Below are 12371 nucleotides of genomic sequence, written 5' to 3' on the forward strand. Positions count from 1 at the left end.
AAAACTGCTAACAATACAAATGTCACAAGAGTTGTATTTGTATGTATATTTTATTTTATTGTACTCTTACAAAAGTTGGCTCCTTACACACTATCGTCACACAAAACAAACCTTGTCCACTTCCCTTTTTGTGTTCTCTGCCCCCCCCCCCCCCCCCCCCCAGGAGGGGACCCCCTCTCAGCTGTGTCACCTGCAGTTGATCCAGACATCAAGTCAGCTCTCCTCCCGTCGCCTTCAGCTTGGCCTCTCAGCAGCTCACCGTTGCACTTACCTGTGTGTGTTTGTGCGGCCAGTCCACCACACTCACCTTCTTGGCCTGCCTGGTTCGACTCCCGCTCCAGCTTCCGTCCTCTGCTGTCTCCAGTCAGCTCTCCCACCTCTGCCCCCTGTTTTCCTCCACACCCAGAATCATACCCAGTGCTTTTTGTGCTGCTACTTTTGTGTTTTGCATAAGCTCCACTCCGCTCTTTGTTATTGGTGTTTTGCATTTGCCGTCCAGCCTTGTCATTGATCACAAAACTAGATAACAAAAACAGGAAGTTATTTTCACCATCTTATCATTTATATAACCCAGAGTCTGCAGGTTGAGTTTTACATGGGCTTTAACAATACATCTGAGGCATTTTATGGCAAAACCTTAGTTTGCTGGATGAAAACAAGAGCTGTGAGAAAACAGCGCGAGGACACAGACAGAAAGTCACTGTCTCTGTGAGCCAAACATATCAAACATATAAATCCACCATTCTGCTGTCACGTTTTGATTAACGCCGAGCGTTTTGTGTTCAGTGTGCTCTGCATCCTGTTTTTAATCCTGCCGTCTGTTTCTGCTTCACTGCTCTCAAAACCCACATCCAGATGTTCAGCTGCGGTGTGTTTAACTGCTGCATGCAGGGTCTCGAGCATCGCATTGGTGTGATCATCCATTCTGTTTAACTGCAAATCTCCTTGTGTGTGTGTGAACCGTGCTCTTCAATCAGTTTTATCGTTCTGTACCTGACAGTCACGGCTGTGAAATCAATGGCTTAGAGCAATGGCATTACACAGATCTTTACTGGGCATGAGCACAAATAGACATTCGCATGCAAGAAGGGTGCAAATAACAGCACAGACATACAGCATGATGGGAGTTTGGGGTCTCCAAGCTCCTTGACTGGTGTGTTTCTGAAATATGGGAGGCAGTTAAACAAAGAAATTAGCATTGTGGGTTTGTCTCATCTGAGAGGAGAGTCCTAACTACTTAGTCTCTTGTATATGCCACTCAGCTGGTTAGTCAGTTACGCGCTGTACTTAAGCGATGGTGTGCTGACGCACCAGAGATGACTGCATTTTTTAGCATCATCAATTCATGGGTTATTTGCTGTCCGCGCTGTCCCCTGCAGCGCTGTCGCCTACAATTACTCTCCCCTACATGGTGACTCACTGACAAACTCCAACTTCGAGGGGCGCTCTCGACATCACCAGTGTGCTTCTGTGATATTGCTAATGCTGAATCAGGCAGACAGCATGGGACAGAGGCCAAACAGCAAAATCCTAAAACTCCCAGGCTCATGTTGGAGGAAGGCAACTTGATTGTGGGGTTTGCTTAGATAAACTGTACCATGGGTGATGCAAAACATATTAGCAGTTGACGTCACTGTAAAATTTGAGTGCACACTGTTGGCTCTCTTGTGCGTGACCAACAATGGTGTATTTCCTCCTCAGAAGCAGAAGACAGAAGTAAATAGTTGAGAAACAATAGTTTCATTATGTAAAATCTTTCACATGGATGTGCCGGCAGTAACACAAAGAGGAGGGAAAAGAATGCTCCTCCATTATCAGATTGCAACCAGTTAAATCAATCTTTTGATGTCAAACTGTAAGCGTCATCGAACAAATAGCTCCGCTACACACATGAAACTATGCTGTTTCACTGGACTACTATATTCTGACACAATACCAGATTTCAAAGGGGTTCATCTAAGATAATTTATACAAAATCGCTCACATCACCTGTTTGCTTTCAAAGGAAGGTATCACCCAAGAGACCAATCTGTGTCCTGTCCTGTAAACAGAGCCCCATGAGAAATCTGGAGCCGACGAATGGGAGGAGCTTTAACACAGGTTTTATGAGAAATAGGGTCGTTGCTCATTTGTCACGTCTTTTCAATGTGACAGGGGTGAAAAAGAAAGATGTTTCACCCCTGGCGTGCTGCGGAGAGAACGAAAAATATTCCCCTTACCTTGGCTTTCAGTGTCACTTCGCATGCACACTGATGTCAGAAGTCAACATGTGCCTCCTCGTCACTCACTAGTATTCAATTTCAGGCTTGTTATGGGAAACTCTCACATAACAAAAATCAAAACAGCCAAAGCTTTCAAAAACACTTTTGTCACAGAACCTTTGTGGCTGTGTTTATGTGCTAAGCCTTTATTAACTGTCACATGAGATCAGAACGGTAAAATCTACTTGGGAATGTTCGTGTCACCTCCGGCAAACTGGGAACAAAAAGCTGTAACTCTAGCTCATTATCCTAAATGTTATGTTGACGTTAGCAAAATGTTCTCTGTGGATGGTGTCTGAATGTCACATAACTGTACAAAAGAAGTGTGAGCTAAGAAGAGGCAGTTATTTCTCACATCTAAACCCTGTTCTCTGATCAATAAAAAACAACAGTTATTTGTTTAGTGAATAAAATGAACCAAAAATGCTTTTAAAGAAATGTCTAACCGAACAAAAGCTTCAAAATACTAGATTTCTAGTAAATCGCTCGGTATAAAAATAAATAAATAAATAAATCAACCACCACAAAGTCAAAGCACTCTGACGAACATGAATACAAACTAACATAGACATTATCAATTCTTTTCAAACCTTTATGTTCAGATCAAAATCTACTTCAGAGATACAAGTAAAAATAGAAAGCGTCCTTGTCGTTATGTTGAATATAATAGCATTACCCATGCTCTTCAACTTGGTGCTTTAAAAACAGACTGACAAAACATGACAGCACAGATAAAACATGACGGGGCACAATGATAAGTGAGACATTTACAACCAGTAATGAATGTGAAAGCTCAATGATGCACAGCATCCAGTGAATGACTGTTTGAAACACCCATGAACAACATATTAGGGCAATCCAGCTCTAAAAGTGAAACATGACTCCGCCTTGAGCTTCAAAAGAGAGCTCCTGATTAGAAAGCAAGCACTTGTAGCTGGTGATTAATTCATTTAGCCTAAATTTGGAGGTTTTGAATTGTTGATAGATTCACAAGCAATTTATTTGTGATATATAATGACGTGTGTTTGGTTTTATCTGTTTAGACCAGTTTTAGTTTCTCCAAGCAGGACTGGAGCAACGTTGAAAGCTGACTGCAAACATTTAAAGGGCACTACAACAGATGATGAACAGCAGTAGATGATGGTGTCATCTGTATAAAAGTGCTAAATGAAGCAATAGCTGCAGATTGTGATAATGTTCTTTCACCTGATTGATTAATCAGCTCTACACACTCCACATATGCCTCCATTCATAAATATTTTTACAAAGCAAAGCGCTGCCATCTCTGTAAAGTGAATTTTTTATAAATAATGCTTTTTGTCCAGTACAGCAGAGCTAAGACTGTTGCCCTTTCGTCATTTTCCAGTGGGTACTGCTGATTGTGTGTGTCTTCTATGCCATGCGGTAAATAATCACATGTCATGTTTATCGATCTACACAGAGATATATTAAGAGCCGGCCAGCAGAGATCAATGGGGACCAATCAGGGAAGCTCAGTATGATGACCAGGGAACCCCCACCCCTCCTCATCATCTGATGCATTAAAGCGTCTTTACATTTTCATATGCATGTTTTTACACTTCAGCTGCAATTTCAAGATGAGGAGGAACTGGGACTCCTTTCTGGAAGAGTTCTCATTGATTTTGCACTGGAACAACACAATCAATAAGTGCACTCTGTTTGACCTTTAAACCAATAAACACTTGCGTCCCACTCTGTAGGCAGCCTTTTGGCAACAGTTGCAATTACATAAGTACTTTTTAGAGCTTCATATTGGGAGTAATATTTTTATTTTATTCGTACATATACATAGTCAAAGGACAAGTGTTGGTATTTCAGTTTTTCTCAACATGGTGTTGCCACAAGATTTAACACAGAGCACAGTTTTAACCAGAGATTGAATTTTGTCAACCACACGAGTGTTGTTTTGCAGCTGCTATCTCTTTTATATCTCGATAAACGCCCCCCCCTTTTTTTTTTTTGCTGTCTCAAGTTTGAGCAACTCAGCCAAGAGGTGGCTTGCAGGTTTCACACATACACCTGATATGACTTCCTGTTCCCAGTATGTCGCTTTGCACCCACAGATGCACCCACAAAGACTTACACAGGGGTTAAGTCAGTAAATACTTGATATGTTGAGAACTATCTGCACTGCTGCATCACTGTTGCTCCACAGTGTGTTTGGTGACAGTGACAGTCTGGATAAACTGCTGTGACTGACTGGAAATTGTACATCAACTGTCCGTGATAGACTGTGACACTGATTTATTTTCTGACAAACTGTGCTCTTCAGAGAGGCTGTGTGGGCCAAGGCTTGGCTCATAATCCTTCCCTGGCTTCAATGACTCCAACAGCATTTTTTTTTTTTTTTTAGTTTGTGAGTTACATTAAGATTTTATCTTAATTACGCCCATGTGATGATGACTATGTCCGGCTATCCACTATCCCCTCTGATAAATATGCCTCTGCAGGACTGCAGAGCCTGATTGGGCTCTTTCAGAAAGCTCATGACAGCAGCATGACATATCAGGTTGTAGCATGATGATAAGTGATGAAATGTAATCAGACACAGTGAATGCAGGAAACACGGGTGAAATAGAAAGCATTGCTGTGGCTAAGAGGAAGGAGCAGGTGGAGCATGGTGGTTAACTGAAGTAGCTGCCCTCACAAGGTTACTTGTGAGGGCAGCTACTTCAGTATTATTAATCATTCAACAGTCACTCTGAAATCTACCAAAAAATAGATCCTGCATTATTTAGAAGGCACAGTGCACTAATAAGAAATTTCAATTAATAATGAGATTATCATAAGTATTCATCTTAAATCCTGAGCTGCAGCAGTCTGTGGCAATCAGCAGCTTTCACTGTACATTTTACACACACACACACACACAAATGTGCTAGAGGACAGAGGCAGTGAAACTGGAGTCAGTAATTACTATTCAGGAAGTGTTTCAATGTCATTGCTGCAGCCAAGATTTGTATTACTGGAGACCTACATCTTTCAGTCACCGTGACAAAATTATGACCCCCACTGATTTTCATTTGATCCCTTCGACTCTGCTTTCTGTCGTATCTCATTAGACACACATGGCACAGTTTGGGATGTTTTGGTCAGTAGTTTTCGTTTCCCTGGCTGTGTTAGTGTCACGCACAGTTCTTCAGATTAGATCTACTCACTCTCCAGAGAAGAACACATACTTTCGTTGTATAAACATTGATGTTCATTACAGACGTCTGAAGGCTTATTCCTGTACTCTGTTGAGGGCAGGATATACAGGTGCTAAGAACAACAGCCATCCATTCTAAGCTACTTTCACTAGCCAGAAAAATATACAGTTTCTTTATTCCATCTAAAGTGGAAGAGCATGAAAAGGGAAACAACTGCAGATACTCAGATATGAAACGTTCCTTCACGAGGCTTTGTTGCAACCAATTCATATCTGCCAAACTGTCTAAAAGCTCCTCTTCTTTTTTTTTTTTTTTTGCGTCTGTACTGACTCCTCCATTGTTAATAATTGCAGTGTGGTTAATGAGTGACAATCAAAAACAGAGAGGAGTTGTAGAGATTGTGTGTATGTGAGTGAGTTTGTGGGTTGAAGTTGTTTAAATTCCCACACCTTCAGCAATTCAATCCGAGCCTTTTTGTCGGAACCAGACAAAATCCAATATTAAACTACTCTCCACATTTCCTTGGAGGATAGTAACTAAAAAAGAAAAAAATAACCATCTTGCTGAATAAACATGAGTAACAATGCCAAATCCACTTGGATTAAAGTGATTACAAAGCACTGCTACAATATCGTCCCTTACTGGGGAAAAATAATGAGGCTAAAAAAAAAATTTTAATTACTTCATATATTGTGAAGTCTAACTGCAGCGATGCTTCCTGATCCAAAACCAATTTGTTGCCTTTAACATGTTTGCCATTCCCAGACCTGGAGTGTGTTAACCTACTTTATAGAGGAGGATTTTCTTTCTGTGTTCATTGAAGCATTTACCTGTTTTGTAATGGCATTTAACAAAAACTCAGTGTAAGAAAACTGGAGTTTGTGTCTCTTTTGAAAATTGTGGGGTGTCAGAATGTTAAGCCAGGCACCGAACACCAGACTTTTATTTACCTATCACTGAAAATCGGATAGAAGTCAGTGTGTTCTGTTTTGAGCACATCTACGCCAGTTTCTGTTCATGTCACTTGTTTATTAACGTTGAAAGAAAAACTCCAGATTTTGTGTGAACTGTCAAACGGCAGTTCAGTGCCGTCGTCATCTTCCGTTCTGTGCAAACCCAGGAGAGTTGACCCATTTCGTGGTGCAATTCGTCTCAGTCACATCTGTCTTTTCCTGCCAACGTCACCAGAAATAAGTTCAGATGACCTCAAAAAGGCCTCACAAAGAAAGCAAAATTAACTTCAGTGTTTTTGTTTTTTTTTTTCTACTACAGTGCTCTAACACCAGCAAAAAACAACAGGGATCAATAAGAATCAACAGCAACACTTGTTCGATACAGTTTATGGGTGGCACCTCCTCGACCTTTTCAGACACCTACTCAGATGTGCCTACTTGGATTGAATGTATCCACCATCGGTGCACGGTCAACACTGGGTTAGTATTGATGTTGATGCTCAGAAAGGAGCTACCTGTAAGTTGCAGTATTGCTACATAGCCAACATTATCATCAACAGTGGTTTACCTAGTGGTCTCTCCAAACAGTCTCTGGGTGAGACTGGGGAACATGTATGGAGCTAGCAACTTGCAAAAGACCACACAAATCAGCCATCAGCGTAATTCGCAAGCTGTGTGTTGTATGAATATCAGCAGAGATCCTGAGCAGCAGATGACAGTAATGCTCATATCAAGACTCAGGGATTTTCAGAATTCAACACAAGATACGGTCTCTTTTTTTACAGTGCAATCATGACGATGAGGACCACTCGTACTAACCTTAGTCATTCAGTGGAGGCATATTTATGAAAACCAGACTGCACAAGTGATTTTCCAGTGTAGTTTCAGGTAAAATAAATCACAACAAAAATGAGAAACAAGTAAAATAGATTAATCTTTTTAAATTGGATAAAGTGAACACAACCCCAACCTCAAGCTGATGGGGTTGCAAATGGAGAAAGGCACGCAAAAGCTTCATGAACCTTGGTACCAATTCAATTCCCTGCCCGCTTAATGGAGGCCAGACATAACAAGATATCATATTTAAAACACAAAACATACTTACAATAAAATATAAAGTTGAGCAAAAGCAATAGGGTTTTACCCTTTTGAGGTTAGAACCCTAAACATTCGTGTGAGATAGTTCACATTTAAAATATATCGTATATAATAGAAAATTGCACCCAGCTGTGTGAAATCTTGCTGATTTACTTACTTCGCGTGAAAAATTTGAAACGCGCAAGAAATCATTTTGTTGTGAAAATAAATTGCCAGGAAGCCACATGATGTGTTGTCCTCATCATTCTTTGAAAAGAAAACTAACTCTCAATAGGCATAACAGCATTTCTTATTGGGAGAAAGGTCAACTAATGCCGTGAGCTGTGCCCTCATTACCAGCAGGAGGCTGGGGACTGATTTCTTATGTATGCTCAACCCAAACAGCCAGAAAGAAAGCTCCAAAAAGCATCATTAAACAAAGGCAACTGTGCAGCAGGGGCACACAGTGGCATCCAAAGCTCAAAAGCTCATATCTGCATATGAACAGTTGGCAAGATATACTCATTAACATTTTAATGGATTGAAATGTAAAATAAACAAATACGCTTCGTCAGACACACTGGACAAATCCTGTATGCATTAAATATGAAGACTGTCATTTCTGTCATGTGCATTTCACGTGTTTTGCTATGTAAATGGAAAGCTTTGCACATTTGTTTGTCATGTTTCCCACACTGACTGAATTGCAATAGGTTACTGCCTCGATATTGCACATCAAATAAACAGCAAAATACAGCAAATCTATAATGAGCTGCAAGTGCAACTGAAGTGTTACTGCAACATAAAAACATGCAAGTAAAATGACGGCCTGCCATGTTGACGATTGCAGAAGGTTTATAGTTTGTGCATGATGCACATATAACAGCTGTAGTGTAAAACTTGTTTTCTAATTTAATGTCTCCGTCATTTTCTACACTTCTGGAGCGTCTGATTCAGATGCTGTCAGTGCTAAAGTTAAAATTGTAAATATTAGAAAATGAATGATGGTACTTTCGTGAATATAGGTCCACAGTGTTGACACACATGATGTTGGTTTATCTGATTATTAGTTCATTATGGTTCCTGTCTTTTTCGCCTCCTGCACACCGAAACCAACTTTGCCACTAAGAAGCTTTCCAAGGTCTATTAGAAGTCTCACTGCCAGGCAGATCTCAGTTGCTCCCCCCTCTGCTCTCATTACAGCCATCCCTGCTGGTTTGGGCACAGGAGAACGGTTGCAGGATTCAATTTCTCTTGCACTAATATTCGACTCAGTTGCCCCCCTAGAAAGTTAAAAAAGCAAATATCAAAGACCAGCCATGATTGAACTCAATAAGGGATGCAGTTAGCGAGGATTGCAGGAGGGCAGCACAGAAATGTAACAAAACAAACAAACCCCAAGTGTCTTGCCAGCATCTGGGAAACTGTCTGGGTAAATATCAACAGCGTCTTAAAGCAGAGAGCTTTTTTAAACACAGGCTTACACGCAAAGCTTTACTTGACACAGTAAATACAGTGTTCAGCCCTGCAGCCCTATATTTTTTCGTTGACACATATTATCATATCATTCCTTAAATGCTGAATAGTGTAGGGCCTTGAATGTTGTGAATAATGTATAACTCCCTAGTCAATGGTTATGTTCCAGTTGACTTTAAAACACTGTCATTTACCGTCTGATATAAAAACCAAACTCAGACCGTCCCGTTCCAAATAACTAATCTGAAAGTTGTTTCGATCAAAAATGTGCAAAATATTAGTTTTTACTCATCACTCAGCACACTTCCTTATCTTAATTGCAGAGTCTTGCCAAAGTACAGAAAGATGTTAAAAGATGATTTATGACGTTCATGAACACTCACTGAATCTTTTCATACTGCCTCTTCAAAGCCTCAGTAGAGAAACTGACCTTCAAAAAAAAAGTAAATGCAGCAGGCATGGGTGGTAATGTTTTGTTTAGTGATCAGCTGAAACACGAGATGGGAAGGTTACTTGTTTAAGTCCCATGTGAGTGACGTCAAATTCTCTGTACCAGTTGAGTGTGAGAAATGTGTTAAAATTAGATCTATCTGACTCACAAGCAGATACGTCATGTCAGTGAATGTGGAGAAAGCATGTAGCAGCAGCTATGGACTCCAAAGATGAAGTCACGTCACCAGTTTGTGGAGTGGAGTGGTAAATAAGGCGGTAAATCTCAGTGGTTGTAGTTCTTCATATTATTTTCAGCACCACACCCATGACCAGTGGTAGTATATAATCAACCTTGGTCCCTTTTTCCTTTACGTAATAATTTTTTACATAAGCCCATGCTCATTCAAATTAGAACAGATTGGATCTTTGCCCTTCACATGCCACACAAAGAGAAAAAAACACTACAAGGCTGAAAGGAACCTTAAATGGTCACAAGGGAATGAAATTTCAAGCGTCTTTTCAGGCCGAGGGTCAGCTTTTGCCCCGTTTTCAGACAGTTATTAGTGCGGAGAAGAGTAGATCACCACGGCTAGATTTCCTGGCCCACTCTACGATTTACTCCTGCTAAAGAGAGGGAGAACGAGATCTGAAACAGTTCCAACATCAGGCTCAGTGGCTTGTTGAACTTACTGCCTGGCACAGATAAATGTCTTCACACCCCACAGCAGGAGTTAGACAGCAACCCATCTTCCCCTCCAATGGCCGCTCAGGCTCACAAATGCTTCTCCTCTGCCATGTATACCCATTAATTTACTGCCCCTTGGGCTGCACTTTCCATGGCTATTGATCAAACAGGGCTTCCAGTGTTAATTTAGTGCTGATGATTCGCTCTGTCATGTGAAGAGCAGGAGGAGAGTATTGATTAACATATAGTTCTGCCAAAGGCGCTGCTGCAGCACTCTATGACAAGGGTGTAATTAACTTCAAAGCCCTTCCAGCACTACATTCAGGAGCACTCTGCAGCTCAGTGAGATGACCACACAACCAGTAAGACCAGGAGATGTGCTCCAGCTCCCACTGAGCCCATTCATTCTGAAAATATAAGGAGTGACGGTGCTGCGGGCAGTTTAAGTGAAATCATGTTTTACTACGTGACTTAACGTCTAATAGGTTACTAAATAGCTTTTCTTTACCACAGCCAACACAAATCATACCACTACATATAATTACACCCTTAATTATAATAATAATAACATTTATGGAGTAACACATCCACACATACTTATGGATCAAACTGTATCAAAGTTCAGTGTTTTATGCATTCAAATAAAGACAGAAATAAGACAATGATGACATGGTAAGTCTGGGACGTGTTTTGCCAGGATGGGATTCAGAAGTCTAAGACCTCTTGGCGCAAAGCGGTGTAGTGTCTTGAATCCCACCGTATGTGGCACAACACATGAATCAGTTTCAGATTTGCTAAGTGAGAAGAGGAAGGTCAGTTATTGCTCAGTCACAGCTACTCCTGTATATCCTATTGCTATACTGCCACCCAGTGACTTTCTGCCGCGTTGATCTGGATGAAGCAAATAATTTCCCACCAAATTAAAAACGAAGGCTTTTTATTTAACAAAATGTTGGACACCACACATCAAAACAAAACATACAGCATCCGAACTGAAACATGAACAGTAACCTTGGACCCTAATGGATAATTAGTAGAAAATGAGAGTGAGAAGTTTGTAGCACAACACAAACACAACATGAGAAAATATGTTTAGGCATTGAAATATACAGCTATGTTGCATTCAGTATAACAGTCTTCACTGCTGCAGTGTGTGATTGTGAGTATGGTTCAGGTTATACTGGTACTGTTAGGATCCCTCTTTTTGCCTTGTTTCCTTCCGTTTCCTGTTTTATTTTGTAGCACTTCCTGTCTTGTCTCTTTTTTTCCAGCACACCTGTGTTTTCCCTCCTGTGAAATCGCCTCCTGGTTTTCCTCATGCCCTGCACCTGTCCCTTGTCTTCTCCCCTCGCTGTGTGTATATATATCCCCGTCATTGTTTGCTCTGTGCCAGATTGTTGTGTTGTCTTTGTTGTGGCCCTGTCCTGACACTCTGGCTTTTCCAGTCTCTTTAGTGTTACCTGTGTCCCTGCTTTGTTTCCTGCTTGTAGTGGTTTTTGGTTTGTTATCCTTTGAACTGTTGGACTCTGGTTTCCCTGCTCTGCAGTGGTTTTCGGGTTTTTCCTTTTGGTATTGCTCGTCTCTGTTCCTCCCTGCTTTGCAGTGGTTTTTTTGTTTGTTACTTTCTCTTGCCCCTGCCCTGTGCAGTGATTTAGATTTATCTATTTTTGCTATTCCGGTTTGGTTCTGAACACTCCTGAGTCCAGTGTCTGCCTTGTGGGTCCTAAGACTTTGGCCTCATGGCCTCCTTCCCAGGTACAGTTCAATTATGTGAAAATGTTACACATTACTCAGTGTTATCCAGTCACAAATTCGGGTTAGGGTTAGGGTTAACCCTAACCCAAATTCATACTGTGCTCAGCTTATTAAAAAAAAAACAACAACAACAAAAAAAAAAAAAAAAAAAAAAAAAAAAAAAAAAAAAACATGTATGAGCAATTAGCAGACTTGGTACATTTCTAGATAATCTTTGCACATTTAAGAGCACATTTAATGATAAAGTAAAAGTGCATATTACAACATTAACAGTTCAAATAAAAGTTTTGGTTGTGCTATTACATATATATATATATATATATATATATATATATATATATAATATAATATATATAATATATATAATATAATATCTAAATATAAAAATCATGAAAGGCACTTGAGGCAGGTAACATTTGTTTCTATGAAACAGATGCTTTTGTGTGATGCTGAAAAAAGGCCCCAGGCTAGGAGTGGCACAATTTTCTCCTTTAAACAGTGATGAGGTGTAAATTGCGTGCATCTTTGTTTACCTCATTCTTTAAAAATCGTATTCAGATGT

The 12371-nt window shown here is 40.4% G+C and overlaps 1 protein-coding gene across 8 annotated transcripts in view; it reads right to left on the bottom strand.

Moving 5' to 3' along the window:
- Positions 1-427, bottom strand: part of wscd2 (WSC domain containing 2) — a 31123-nt gene extending 30696 nt beyond the window's left edge. For 6 of the 8 annotated variants that reach the window (XM_029510569.1, XM_029510570.1, XM_029510576.1 and 3 more), the window contains exon 1: positions 308-427. The gene's annotated coding sequence lies outside the window, so the exon portion shown is untranslated. Of the gene's footprint in view, positions 1-190 lie in introns of all 8 variants that reach the window. The other 2 variants (XM_029510571.1, XM_029510572.1) reach the window with 2 other exon arrangements.
- Positions 428-12371: the final 11944 nt, after the last annotated feature.

Source organism: Echeneis naucrates, chromosome 9 (assembly GCF_900963305.1).
Source record: "Echeneis naucrates chromosome 9, fEcheNa1.1, whole genome shotgun sequence".
Taxonomy (NCBI): Eukaryota; Metazoa; Chordata; class Actinopteri; order Carangiformes; family Echeneidae; genus Echeneis; species Echeneis naucrates.